A 14,317-nucleotide genomic window follows, 5' to 3' on the forward strand; every position below is an offset into this window, starting at 1 on the left:
TACGAATTTGCGAGAACGGGTTGGTCTGTTTGTCAGAATGCCTCCAAGTTCGTCTATCCCCAAACTTGGAGACGAGATGTTTGGGGATAGCCTCATTACTATATGTAGGAATGATTGTGGTTTTATGGGGAGTGTTATAAGAGGGTCCGGGGTCAGCCCCTATGGACCTCCACCACCATCATCACTGTTAGGTACACATCTTCACGAAGTCTGTGCATGTGAAATGTTGTGCTGCGAGGCCGTAGATTTTAGCATTTGTGTCAATATTGGTACATTAGAATGCACAATATTATATATATATATATATATATATATATATATATATATATATATATATATATATATATATATATATATATATATATATATATATATATATATATATATATATATGAAGCTATATTTATGCAATTACTTTGTTCACTCTCATGTTTTCGAGGATAGCCTCATAATGCACCCAGAGTTTGCCAGAGCAGACTACTGATCACATGCCTCTGCATGACTGACCATCCTGTGTGATGGGGATTCTTAGCATCACGTAGCTGGTTTTGACACACTGTACTCCCATTCATATAATCTAGTGCAGCTGCACAAATGCAGATGTACCTAAATGTGTTAATAAAAAAAGTGTAATTAGATATTGACATGTAAAACGTATGGTCAAATGACAGATTTTTTCATTCTACACTATCTTTTGATTACAGAGATGGAAATAGTGTACGAAAATTGTTGCAGTGATAGAGGGAGATAGGGAGGGCGACTGGGGTGATAGAATGTGTGGGGGGATATGGGAAGGGGTGTATGCAGGTGGAAGATTAGGCTTGTGTGTGGGTAGAGGTGGGAAGGGTCTGTGTGGAGATCGTCTATCGAGAGAGTGTGTGTAAGGGGGTGTGGGATAGAGGGGGTGTGTGAAAGGTAAAATGAAAAAGGGTGCAAAGATGTTTACTTAAGGACAGTGTGAATTGAAGGAGGATACAGTGTTGGGGGAGAGGGAGTGTATGTGGAGAGATACATGAAGAGTGTGTCAGTGACGTCCAGGGCACTGGTGGACCTGGGCACTGGGTAGATTTGGGTACTGGGTAAACCTGGGCACTGGGTAAGCCTGGGCACTGGGTAGACTTGGGCACTGGGTAGACCCACGACGGGTAACGCAACTAATATAGACGTATTATAGAGAGCGAGGAGAGAAAAGGCAGACAGACAGACATAAGTGAACAGAAAAGATAGCAAAACGGGAAACACAAGAAGACAGGATCCGAGACTAGCTTCAAGGCAAGACAGCTCCAGCAGACAGAGAACCACGCCGAACCATCACAGCCAAAATTGGTACAATGTTTACGTCTTCAAACGAAACTTTCGCAACAAATGCTGATGGGCAGCAGAGTTTTATGCGGTGCGAAAAGTTTGTGAACTTGGCGGTTCGTTTGTGAATACTTTAGTGAATATAATATTTTGACATTGCCCTTTATGACAGACCACCTTGTGAGATAGGGACATTTTAGTATCACAGCTACCTTATTCACTCTTCTGTCCTTGATATCCTCATAAGGCAGCAAAAGGCAGACTGCTGATCACATGGTCATGTATGAAAATTTTAGACACTCTTATTTGGCTCTCTGACTTAAAATTAGTGTATTGCATATTTGTAAAAATAACAAGAAATTACTTGAACGCTTTCGTGTAAATCAACACATGAAAAAAGTTAATAAAAAACAAATACGAAAGTGCTCGACTAATCTGACCTTCGTGGCTGTACGTTTTCATATTATTTATCACGTGTTATATATTTATCACGTATATATATATACATATATATGTATATATATATATATATATATATATATATATATATATATATATATATATATATATATATATATATATATATATATTTGTCTTCTTTCCCCTGCCACTTCGGGGGGTGTAGGGTTTTTATATAACTTCAGGGCATCCGTTCCCCCCAACCACTAGGCATGGCGGGGAGAGGTAGGCACCACTAAGCACACATATTTCCATAACAACACAAACTAAAACTTAAATAAAATAATGGTTAGATGGCATATCTCACCCACAAGACTTATGATAATAATAATGGATGAGGACAATGGAAAAATCTTTTATATTTGGTTTTTCTTATACAAGACACAGCACACAAAGGTTTACAGTATATAATGAAAAACACTGAAGAGTTTTCATTAAATGTTATATAATTAGAAAAGCTGAAGCTAAAAGGCTGTTTTGCCTTCAGCTTCAACTTAAGCTGAAGGCAAAACAACCAGCTGCCTCAGCGGCAGGTATGGTGACTTGACAACAGCATACGTCACTGGGTGCAACACACACACACACACACACACACACACACACACACACACACACACACACACACACACACACACACACACACACACACACACACACACACACACGAGCACCATAATACCACAGGTCAATTAAAAACAATGTTTTATTTCATTTTAGAGAATAATGAAGGCGACAGACTCCCGGAAATTGATTTACCTTCATGCAAGGCGCACGCTGATTGAAGTGTCAGAGGTGACAGCAGCATATTGTATAGTGTATTATCGAAGACCCCCATGTTAGTTATGATGAATCAGTCCGTTCTCTCAAGCGTCCACAGCGTCACTATATACTACTAATGTTTCTCTGATCTAACCTAACCTAAGACCCACAAATAGAAAACAGGACATCACGTCAAAAAAAATCACGCTATGGTTTTTATTACATCATTTTGTTTGGCTTTAGGGGGGGGGGGTTATACATCAAAATGACACGTGTACTCTTCGAGAGGACGGACGGACACGTGTACTCTTCGAGAGGACGGACGGACACGTGTACTCTTCGAGAGGACGGACGGACACGTGTACTCTTCGAGAGGACGGTGTGCACTACTAGTGTTATATTAATCAGAACTGTGCTGGCCATACACAATAAACCCTGGCAAGACAAAGTTCCGATGCTACGACAGCTCCATGTTTACTCTGCTAGACTATGGTAGCTCCCGGGTGCTGTGTCTTGAACTAGACGGTAGAGCGACGGTCTCGCTCCATGCAGGTCGGCGTTCAATCCCCGACCGTCCAAGTGGTTGTGCACCGTTCCTTCACCCTGTCCCATCCCAAATCCTTATCCTGACCCCTTCCAAGTGCTGTATAGTTGTAATGGCTTGGTGCTTTCCCCTGATAATCCCTCCCCTCCCTGGTGCTGTGTGTCACGAAGACTGCCAATGAGTCACCATAACGGGGCTAAAGACATAATGACCAAACTGCACATCAAAAAAGGACGAAACGACGCCGTTTTGGATCATTATCACGTCGTTTAAGACGACTCGTGAGTCGCGTGTGTCCATTAAGACAGCTCACCAATGACTTTAACCCATTATAAGAGCCTACGAGAAACGAGAGCTCATTAAAACTGGCCTATGAGTGACGTTTCCCTATTATGGCACTCCCAGGGTGATTTGCAGTGTCATGGCAATCATCTAGGCCTATATAATGTGTGGGGAATTTAACAGCCCCAACCTATAATGTACGGTAAATAGGGCAGACCTAGTTTAACATGTGACCAGTTGGGCTGTTCCATTAATGTTTTGTCATTATTGTTTCCCTCAGTTAATTTGTGGCCATAATGGGGATGCACTCCGGCCCCCATTAATATGTGTGTCAGCACACATTAATATGTACCCAAATATGACATCTGTGTTCCTACTACGGAAGCACCCTAGTGGCATGGGATAATTATGGCAGCTCCCATGTGATGAGTGCACACTATGGCAGCTCCCATGTGATGAGTGCACACTATGGCAGCTCCCATGTGATGAGTGCACACTATGGCAGCTCCCATGTGATGAGTGCTAACTATGGCAGCTCCCATGTGATAAGTGCACACTATGGCAGCTCCCATGTGATGAGTGCTCACTGTGGCAGCTCCCATGTGATGAGTGCACACTATGGCAGCTCCCATGTGATGAGTGCTCACTGTGGCAGCTCCCATGTGATGAGTGCACACTATAGCAGCTCCCATGTGATGAGTGCCCACTATGGCAGCTCCCATGTGATGAGTGCCCACTATGGCAGCTCCCATGTGATGAGTGTACACTATGGCAGCTCCCATGTGATGAGTGCACATTATGGCTGCTCCCATGTGATGAGTGCCCACTGTGGCAACTCCCATGTGATGAGTGCACTCTATGGCAGCCCCTGTGTAACATATAACCATTTCGGGAACCCCTGGCCAGGGTTTAGTAAGCATATATGTGTCCACTTGCGAAACCTGTACATCTCTCCCCCAATCATGGGAGCCAAGTTGGCATTATTGAACAGTTTATGAGAACCGAAGCCCCACGAGGTTGTTTATAACAATAATAACCTTGGATTGTGACGTTTCCAAGCTCGTAAAATGTTTAATAAGTACAGACTAGGTCCCAATGAGGAAAGATGCAGAGGTTTCGTAAATGGCCACGTAAATGTACGACGAATCCTGGCCTTAGGATATGTGATGGACCATCCTGGTGATTTGTGACCAATGTACCAAAGGAAGCTTCTTGATATAAGGAAAGAAGAAAGAAATATAGAAGGAAAAAAGAAGTAGGAAGGAATCTAGAAGAAAGAAAAGAAGGCAGAAGAGAAGACGAAAGAAAACGCATTAATTAAAAATAATAACAAAGAAAATAAAGATGTAATATGTGTATGAATAGAGTAATATGGTCCACATCAAAACAAAAAAAAGATCCTTGAGTTATTGAAATAAAAAATAACTTTTTTATCATCAAAAGTAATTACTATGACAATGGCTGTCAACGCAACACAAAAGTACATTGAATGAACCAGCGTATACCAAGAAAAATTCTGCGAGGAAATACACTTTTGATAAAAATAGGGGAAGCCCAATAGATGATACATTATAATGTTGACATTCACGGATAAAAAAAACATGAAAATTGGATAATCTTCCAAACTGGGTCACATTACGTTAACTGTCAAGGGTGACTGTATGACACTTTCTTATCGAGAATTTGTCCAACAATGGTAGGCCTAATTTGTTTAATTGGATGATTTGGGTCTATTTTTTTGGTATCACTGTTGCATTTTAATTCCTCACTTCACAGGACTTTTCCCCATTCTGGCCAAAGTGGAACCAAATAGGAGTGGTAAAAGAAGCTAAATATTCTCAAAAATATAAAAGAAAATCTGGAGTCATTGCATTATACGATCAACACTGGAAAAATATCCACAGTCAGGAACTACAGCTCGGTCGAGTTACGTTGGGACGTATGCACTTATGCACGCACACACACACACACACACACACAGACGTGCAGCAGTCACTCAGCCAATCTAATCACAAGATCCATCACTCAGGCAGGCAGGGTCAGGACCTATAGGTGCCATGAGAAGGCGGTCACTTGAAGAGCGTGAGAGAGGCTATAGTTCCAACTGTCACGCGACTATGGTGCTGCAGCCTGTGTGCTCTTAACTCACACCAGCTCGGCACGTGTAATTAGTACTCATGGGGCAAGGCAGGAATACTTACGAGCCCGTCGCGTACTCACGAACGCAGCACACGTTGCCTATTCATAAATTAGATACATGTGTTCATCAATCCGAAAGACGTGTTCATCAATCCGATATTTTCCAGTTGGGAAGTTGAAAATCTGAAAATAAACTAGCCCCAAAACCATAAGATATTCGAGCAATCAAGGAATTCGTGGAAAATCAAAAGATAACAATCTTTCATCAACCACTGTGCAGATCATCGGGGATTCTCACTGAACTGAGCTGTTCACGAGAACTTGGATTCCTCTACCAAACACCGCAGGAACTCTAACCTAGTGTATAGACACAGGCTGTGTATCCGTCTGTTGAAACTCATATACGTGCCCATGACCCGTCTGTTGCAACTCATATACGTGCCTATGGCCCATCTGCTGCAACTCACATGTATACGTGCCCATGGTCCGTCTGTTGCAACCCATACACGTGTCCTTGGCCAATTATCGTTACGCAGCTCTGAAACCATTATCTTCAAGAAAGAAAAGATCTGTTGCTGTATATGAGATAGCAAGTCAAAGTAATTTGGGTAATTGAGCCTCAAACAACTTGGATTATGTAAGCGACTGATGTAAATCAAGATGAAGACTCTGACTTCGCAGGGGGCGCTTCAGGTTTCAAATTTACCACTTCACAGGACTAATGGTGAAATACGACCTCTTAAGGGTTTTTGAAGAGATTTAAAAGGATGATATTAATTTAAGGAGCTGATGACTCAAAGGAGAAGGAGGCCAACTGCTGTGCAATTTGCTAAGTGGTGTATGTCTAATCTATCAGCTTGCCTGAATTTACCTGATTAGGTAAATTTACCTATTTACCCATCTATTTCGTGGATATGACGGAGACAGGAAGCCAAAGACTCCTCTAATTTTCCGGAGGATTTTTTTTTTAACTTGATTTTGAACTGCAGTAATATCTTGTCATTTACGGCTTCGGCGGGTAAGTGGCTCCGAAATGCCAAGACATTAATTCACTTCAAATTGGAGTTGGAAAAAACTCAAGAAAAATAGGGATGGACCTTTGACAAGCCTCATGCTTCTTGTCCCAGTCGTGGTCATTAAACAGAGGATAGCTACGCCTCTACTCGTGTTACGGTAAATGTAAATTAAAATATTTAACAGGTCCTAAGGAAAGATTTATTTAATGCAATCAAACAAATCTTCCTTTGTCCCTCTAAGTTCACGGAGTTCTTCGCATTTCCTCTGCCAAAATTTAAGTTGTGAAATGAGATGAACGCACTTACGGCTGTGCGTTCCAGCACACAAATTTATTATCCGAATATTAAATTCCAAAAGGGTTTTAAGTCTTCCCGGCAAGCATTGCACTACCCAGTGGGCATAATAGCCAAGAGCAACCCAATTCAACGTGAAATTAGCGTTGATTAAACGTCAAACCAAGGCCACTCCTGGATATTATATAGGCTTTCCCAGACTTTGCAAATGCTTGGATATTCCAGTTGAGGTCATAAACTTTGTCCTGAAATTGGCTTGAGGCACTTGTCTCCTAATATGTGCTAGCTTGCTGCTGATTGGTAATTTGGTATTGGTAGTAGTAGTAGGCATCCATCAGTCACAGGAGACTATGGAGTTGCGCTCTGGTTGTCGGTCTGGAGTGGCCTCTCCAGGGCGCAAAGCCAGAGCAGGTGACTGGTTATTTACGGGGGTAATAACAGAAACTGATGGAAAGCGAAAAGAAGCATTTTTGTGCTGTAACAAAATTTAAGTATTTGCAATCCTAGACAAAACGAAATCTTATTATATTTCTACAAAAAACAAGAAAAAAGCATTTCATGGCTCAAAAAGGCTGTAATTCTGGTAAATCGAAAACGGATTTTGAACAGTTTTTCAAGATAGTCCAAGCTGCGTCTGGGTACAGCTGACAGAATGAACAACCCAGCGGGTTTTCTTCCTATTGGGAAGTGTTGTACATGCTGCTATAGCGGTGTGTCCACTCACAGGATGAGTAGCGCTGCCCAATAAACTCGCTCCTCGAAGCAAAATTAAAACTGAAAAAAATCATGAAAAAAACAGCAGTTTTAAATCATTTAACATCAACAAATTATCTGAAGTTGTTTACAGTTCCTAATTTAAACTAAGCAATCATAAAATTCAGAAGATAAAGCACCTCTTAAAACAAAATTTCCCAATATTTGAACCCCACCAGACAAGTGAACAAAAGCAACCAAGAGAATAGTCAACCTATGAAACCTATCACTCACGCTTCTGTCTAAGCCAACTTTACATCTACACAGATGCCTGCCAATGTTAAGGGCTTACGACTCTAACTAAAGACGAGCCCATACATCCACTAACAAAAGGAGGGCATGAAAGTGGAGCTTACCGCTGCTATATGATCCAGCCCGGCCTGCTCTTGAGACCAGCCAATGTAAACAGCCCTTCTCACGCTGGGGAAAATCCGTAGTGTTGACCGGCCGTTTATAGACCAGTTAGTGGAAGTTAGCACGCTTAACTGCTTCTGAAGAAGTCTTTGGTCCGGTGTATTTATAATTTTATCCATTCCTGACTTGAACATATGAGAGAAAAACAGAAGAAACAGATTAAAAGAGGTAGAAGTCTTAAGATATTTGTTTTTTCTTAAATAAAAAAAACAAATACCTGGAGTTGCCAAAACTAATAACGAGTGATGTGCATGAAATAGCAGACATTGAAATAATAAACACACAAAATAATAAAACCATAAAGATATGAAGAGAGCCCATATTAAGACCAGATGAAATTCATCCCAGAGTAAGGCAGTTATTACGAAGACACAATCAAGGGATATGAGGATAATATTTAGATTAGATGTGTTCATGCTAATGTACATTAACTATAATCAGTGATCAACAGTGAGGCATCAGAGTGTTCACACGAACATGGGGAACAACAAATATGGAAGCGAAGTACCCGAATGAGCCATAGACATTATAATTTCTTCAGTGTCAAGAGTGGTTAACAAACGGAATGCATTATGTGGTGAAGGCAGACGCCATGCACAATTCCACGTGTAGATATGATAGAGCCCAATAATCTCAGAAACCTGTGCATCAGATAATTAATAGTTGTGAGGTTCAATCTTCCCAAAGCACAACTAGGTGAGTACATGGGACGGTAAATGGTTACTTATTATTTATAAATGATCTGGATGAAGTAATCATAAAAGCAGAATACTCTTAGCCTATATACACTACAGGATTATACACTATATATATATAATACACTATATATATATATATATATATATATATATATATATATATATATATATATATATATATATATATATATATATATATATTATACACTATATTTAATACAGGAAAATTACCGATAATGATGATTAATGAAGAGACCAAAGTCAGATAAGAAGGTAATCAAATTCCTCCCAAATAAATATAAATTAAATTAGAATTGATAAGTTTAACTTGAAAAAAAGGATATAAAATGACTGACGGGATGACAGAATGCACTCTTAATTATGCACTCTGAGTGCATAATAAAGTGATGAATATCAAGAAGATTTTGAGCTCAAGTGAAAACCTACAGTGAGGAAGTCTCGTAAATGAGTCTTTAATCAGTACACGCGGGATTTAATATTAAATAAAGTTGCAAAAGCATCCAAATAAACTCTGAATCCGCTCATAAATTTCAGAGGAACCTGGATAAATCACGAAAAGATAAGGATCATAATATACTCACAGAGCTCGTATACAAAGGCTAATATATACCTCGACCGCCAGTCTTGTTAGGCTAACCCAACCGCTTGGGTTGAACGGTAGAGCGACGTTCGGTCTTGCTTCATGCAGGTCTGCGTTCAATCCTCGATCGTCCAAGTGGTTGGGCACCATTCTTTCTGCTCCCCCCGCCCGTCCCATCCCAAATTCTTATCCTGATTCCCCCTCCCCACAAGTGCTTTAAAGTCATAATGTCTTGAAGCTTTCCTCTGAAATGTCCCTTCCCTTTTGTTAAGCTAGTAAGAGAAAAATCCTCAAGCTGGGTTGACAGGCTGAATAAGGCTGTCAGCTAGGCTGACAGTCTAACATATTGTCTCTTCCAGACGAGACAGTATGTGAAATATGGGAACAGGTAGATCAAACTGATTCAAAAACACGATTCTTAAATGTTCATTACTTGAAAATGAATATTTAAGCACTGAATGTTCTTAAATGTTAATTTAAGAACACTCAGAAACATTAAGAAATAAAATAATTTTAACACAATTAAATATTCATGTTTCACTTTACGTATACCCATTAGGTATGCTGCCTCAACACACAGTACGTAACATACAAACTCCTGTAAACTTTCATCATCAACGCATGCAGTTTACAACATAATTTATAATGCATTCGATAAAGTTTCGTCGTCAAATAGTAATAAATTTTCTAAAGATCGTCCTCTTAGTTATCAGCGTCAGGCTAATAAAATGTTTCTCGGCCATTTCCACAATATCCATTAATCCCACTGGATCTCACACTAGAGAAGTGACATGTGGTATTGGTGCCAGCTGTGTTCAATGTGTATGGATGTTGGCACCTCATACATATTACGTATGTGCTCTTAAACGGTCAGAAATACAAATTATGTAATTGGTCTCACGTTTTCATAAATTGATTAAAAGAAACTGCCAAATATACTAATATGTTCAAGTTAATTAAACTAGGTTTTTTTTTAGAAAATAAAATACATCTCAAAGGGATAGAGTAGTTTAGGCTGTTTCTACCCTCTCAACTAATATGTTTTAAAGATACCAAGCTAGTCTTCCTAATATATGAATTGTTAACAGCCGATATGGGTCTAATTGTGCACGATACGAGTATAGGGAACCAAGAAAGTCTGGAGATAAGTCGTATGATAAAGGTTATTAATTATTTGAAAAGAAGTCAATTCCATCAACCCGGTGTAACCCGGATATAATTTCTCGAATTCCCATTACTGAGGTCCGTGAGCTTTTTAGGTTCATCGAGGTCTCCATAGGTCAACTACTGACCTTCCTCAGGATGCAACCCACAACAGCCGACATACTCCCAGGAGCCTATTTCCGCCCACGTGAATAAAGGTGACAAGAAGCGCGCCCAATATATGTACAATATCTACATAAATATATGCACAATATCTACATAAATATATGCACAATATCTACATAAATATATGCACAATATCTACATAAATATATGCACAATATCTACATAAATATATGCACAATATCTACATAAATATATGTACAATATCTACATAAATATATGTACAAAATCTACATAAATATATGTACAATATCTACATATATTTATGTAGATATTGCAAGATATCGCTTAAATCGGTAGTAGATATCATGTGTTGCAAGTGTGTGTGTTGTGTGCAAGTTACACCCTCAGCCTTCATTGACATTGAACATACAAAGCCACAAACAAGTGGGTTCGGTTCTACCTGGTTGGATAATGCTCGCTGACAATTCACAATGGATGTAAATATTATGTGTATAACTGAACCCCCTTTATATATTTATTATTTAGGTGCATGAGCTGTAGTAGCGAGGATAAGGCACGTGTCTGTGGCGCCGACAAGGAAACGTTCGAACAACGTCACAATTAAACGTTCCAGTGAGAGATGCCATGAGACATACTCATTATTTCTTCTAAAATGTATTTACCTTAATTGTCTAGATTTAACTGAAATTCTACGGGTGTTAGTATAATATTCAGCATCATTTTATACACATAAAATAAGTTTTGACAAGAACACAGTTAATGTTTTACACTTTACCTCGTTTAGAGAGAGATTTAGAGCAATGGCGAGGCGATTTGTTAAGTGTGGTCAGGGAGACTGTCGGAGAACAGTCTGCTGCCTTACTTGTGGGTCTTCCTCCTAGTCTCGTATCCCATAATATACTATCAACAAATACTACTTCAGGCTGATTATGGTCTAATTTAGGATAATTGTCTTTGGATTTGTGCCCGACGTAATTCCGTAGAATTTTAACTATAAATATATATCAGTATAGTATAATCTTTAGCATAAATATCTGTAGCAATTTCGTTTCTCGTTCACGCTTCAGCACACAGTTTTGGGTTCCATCGCTTTCAGTTACAGTTACGTCTAGCACTACACTAAGACTGGCCACTTGTCTCAGCCCGACGGGAGTCAAGCACCACAGCACTGTAGAGCAGCACAGGAGGAGCGAGAACCGCCAGCGCTGCGTGTTCCGGCAGTCAACTGATCTTGTCAGCCGAGGGAGACTTAAGGTTCCCTCACTACCCCGGTTGCCGAGCGTTCATTTTGCGATTCTAAGGTGGACTACAGACTCAATATCTTACGTTTTACCTCCCCCGGGGCTACGGGGTTGATGTTTGAGAGTCAAGATGGCTAAACGACGTGTTATACTAGTTGAGCAAAGTAAAAACAATTGCCAGATAAGGTAATTGAAGGATGGCTGTTAATTGTTGCTGTTGGCAGCTCATGATAATAGCCGCGCTTCCTAACACGGGCAAGAATTTTTTGGTTAACTTGGCTGCTTCTGTAATAACATTGATGACCTTCATTTGTAGCTGGTGTTTGTAATGTGGTTTTACGATGGGTGTAAGACTTATCAACCTCTTGAGGGTTATTATAGCCAGTGCATTATCTTCCCAGCAGGCAAAACATATTCGAGTAATGTTCAAACAACATTGTTTGCCCAACATATGCCCACCAGCAAGTATACATGAGTCTTGAGGCTAGACCTAGAGTCTAGATCCTAGAACCTAGAGTATACATTCATCCCGTGTAATATATAGAGGCCGGAGAAGGAAGTTATTTTTGTTTCACACACACACACACACACACACACACACACACACACACACACACACACACACACACACACACACACACACACACACGCACACACACGCACACACACACACACACACACACACGCACATACACACACACACACACACACACACACACACACACACACACGCACACACACACACACACACACACACACACACACACACACACACACACACACACACACACACACACACACACACTAACTCTGTTTAACGTTGTGATAATCATTAGCAACATAATATAAAAATTATGGTTTATGTCACAAAGTCTTCGAAAGGAAAAAAAAGTATGCTTAGGAGATGGAAAACAACCTTTTTTTATATATATACAGTATCTCGAAAAAGTATTATATGTGGAAGATATCAAGCAACTAAAAGTACTACTTTTCGTAAGAGTAAGACAGAGGTGGGATATGGATGATTCATGAGTGTTATAAATCATTACTCATAAATCAGAGCTTTAATATACCAATGTGCTTTAATATATTTACTAATCTCTCTCATCTCCTTTTTTTCTTGCAATGTATCTGTTATCATTTTATTAATTCTGCTAGAATTTACCTACTTAAAATTATCAGTTAAATTTAGGACCTGCCCGAAACGCTGCTCGTACTAGTGGCTTTACAAAATTGTAAATACTATGCTATGTATTCTCACAAACCCAATGTACCTTCTTGTATATAAATAAATAAATAAATAAATAAATAAATAAATAAATAAATAAATAAATAAATAAATTATTAAACCTTGAAAATCCATTTCTAAAATTACTTAAGTGAATAACATTCATTTATTAGGACCATATTAGCGTTCAATAAGAACAATCTGCCTGTTGTAATTGCCATAGTATTGAAAAGGTTGTTTAATGGGATTTTAGTGATGAACAGTAAACAATTACATGATATATTGATACAAGATAATGTGCTAAAAATAAAAAAGTACTTTGATACTTGTCGGATCAAAGAGTTTCTTTATTCCAAAACAAAGAGAAGACTTATATAGACATATTAATGAAACCTTCCCCTCACCAATGATAGTGGGATAACACTATCCTGCTATCATGGAAACTAAGAACAGTCATTCATCTTAAAGGTCGACGTTCAATCCCCGACTGTCGTAAGTGGTTAGGCACCATTCCTTTCCCTCGTCCAATCCCAAATCCTTATCCTGACCCCTTCCAAGTGCTTTATATTCCCATTGGCTTATCGCGTACTCTTGATAATTACATTACATTACTTTTAAATATATGATATGAAAGACCATGCTAAAATTGTCAATAAAAACAAAAGAGAACTAAAACCTAACAACACCCTGTGGTTATCAGTGATTATCTCAACAAATATGTTTAATTGTAAAAGGGACATAAATCCTACTCAACAGGTGTAAAACAGGTTCCCGCATCAGAACCTCCGGAAACTTTTCTTCTGTAGCTGTCATAACATTTATTTCCTATTATTTAGTATTATGTATGAGTATTATACTTACATTCATACGCAAATTGGCTCAGCTGAATTCGTGTATATTATTAAAGAGTTATACATGCAACGTTGCAAGGAATGTGAAACAACAATGAACTAGATGGTAACTGTTGCGAGCAACAGAGGCCAGGGAGTCCCCGGGTTCTCGTACGTCTGGCACCGAGCGAGACTCTGGCACATAAAGAGGACTTGTCAACACCATCTGTGACGTCACACTTGCCAACGTTTTGTCTCGTTGTCAAGCCAAACTTCTGTGTTTGTTTATGTGTTTGTTTATGTCTTCCCAATGTTTTTGTCAGGCGGGTTTGTTTTCATATTATTTGAAGAATATTAGACATGTGTTAATATTAGTACTTACCTGTGATCAAGACGAAAAATAATATATATATATATATATATATATATATATATATATATATATATATATATATATATATATATAT

The 14,317-nt window shown here is 39.1% G+C and overlaps 1 protein-coding gene across 4 annotated transcripts in view; it reads right to left on the reverse strand.

Annotated features, from left to right (window-relative positions):
- Nucleotides 1-12,323, reverse strand: part of LOC123761297 (GRAM domain-containing protein 4) — a 115,119-nt gene extending 102,796 nt beyond the window's left edge. Inside the window, exon 1 of one of the 4 annotated variants that reach the window (XM_069312859.1) lies at nucleotides 11,327-11,899. The gene's annotated coding sequence lies outside the window, so the exon portion shown is untranslated. Of the gene's footprint in view, nucleotides 1-11,326 lie in introns of all 4 variants that reach the window. The other 3 variants (XM_069312839.1, XM_069312831.1, XM_069312852.1) reach the window with 3 other exon arrangements.
- Between the last annotated feature and the right edge of the window lie 1,994 nt (nucleotides 12,324-14,317).

The sequence above is a fragment of the Procambarus clarkii genome, chromosome 7 (assembly GCF_040958095.1).
Source record: "Procambarus clarkii isolate CNS0578487 chromosome 7, FALCON_Pclarkii_2.0, whole genome shotgun sequence".
NCBI lineage: Eukaryota > Metazoa > Arthropoda > Malacostraca > Decapoda > Cambaridae > Procambarus > Procambarus clarkii.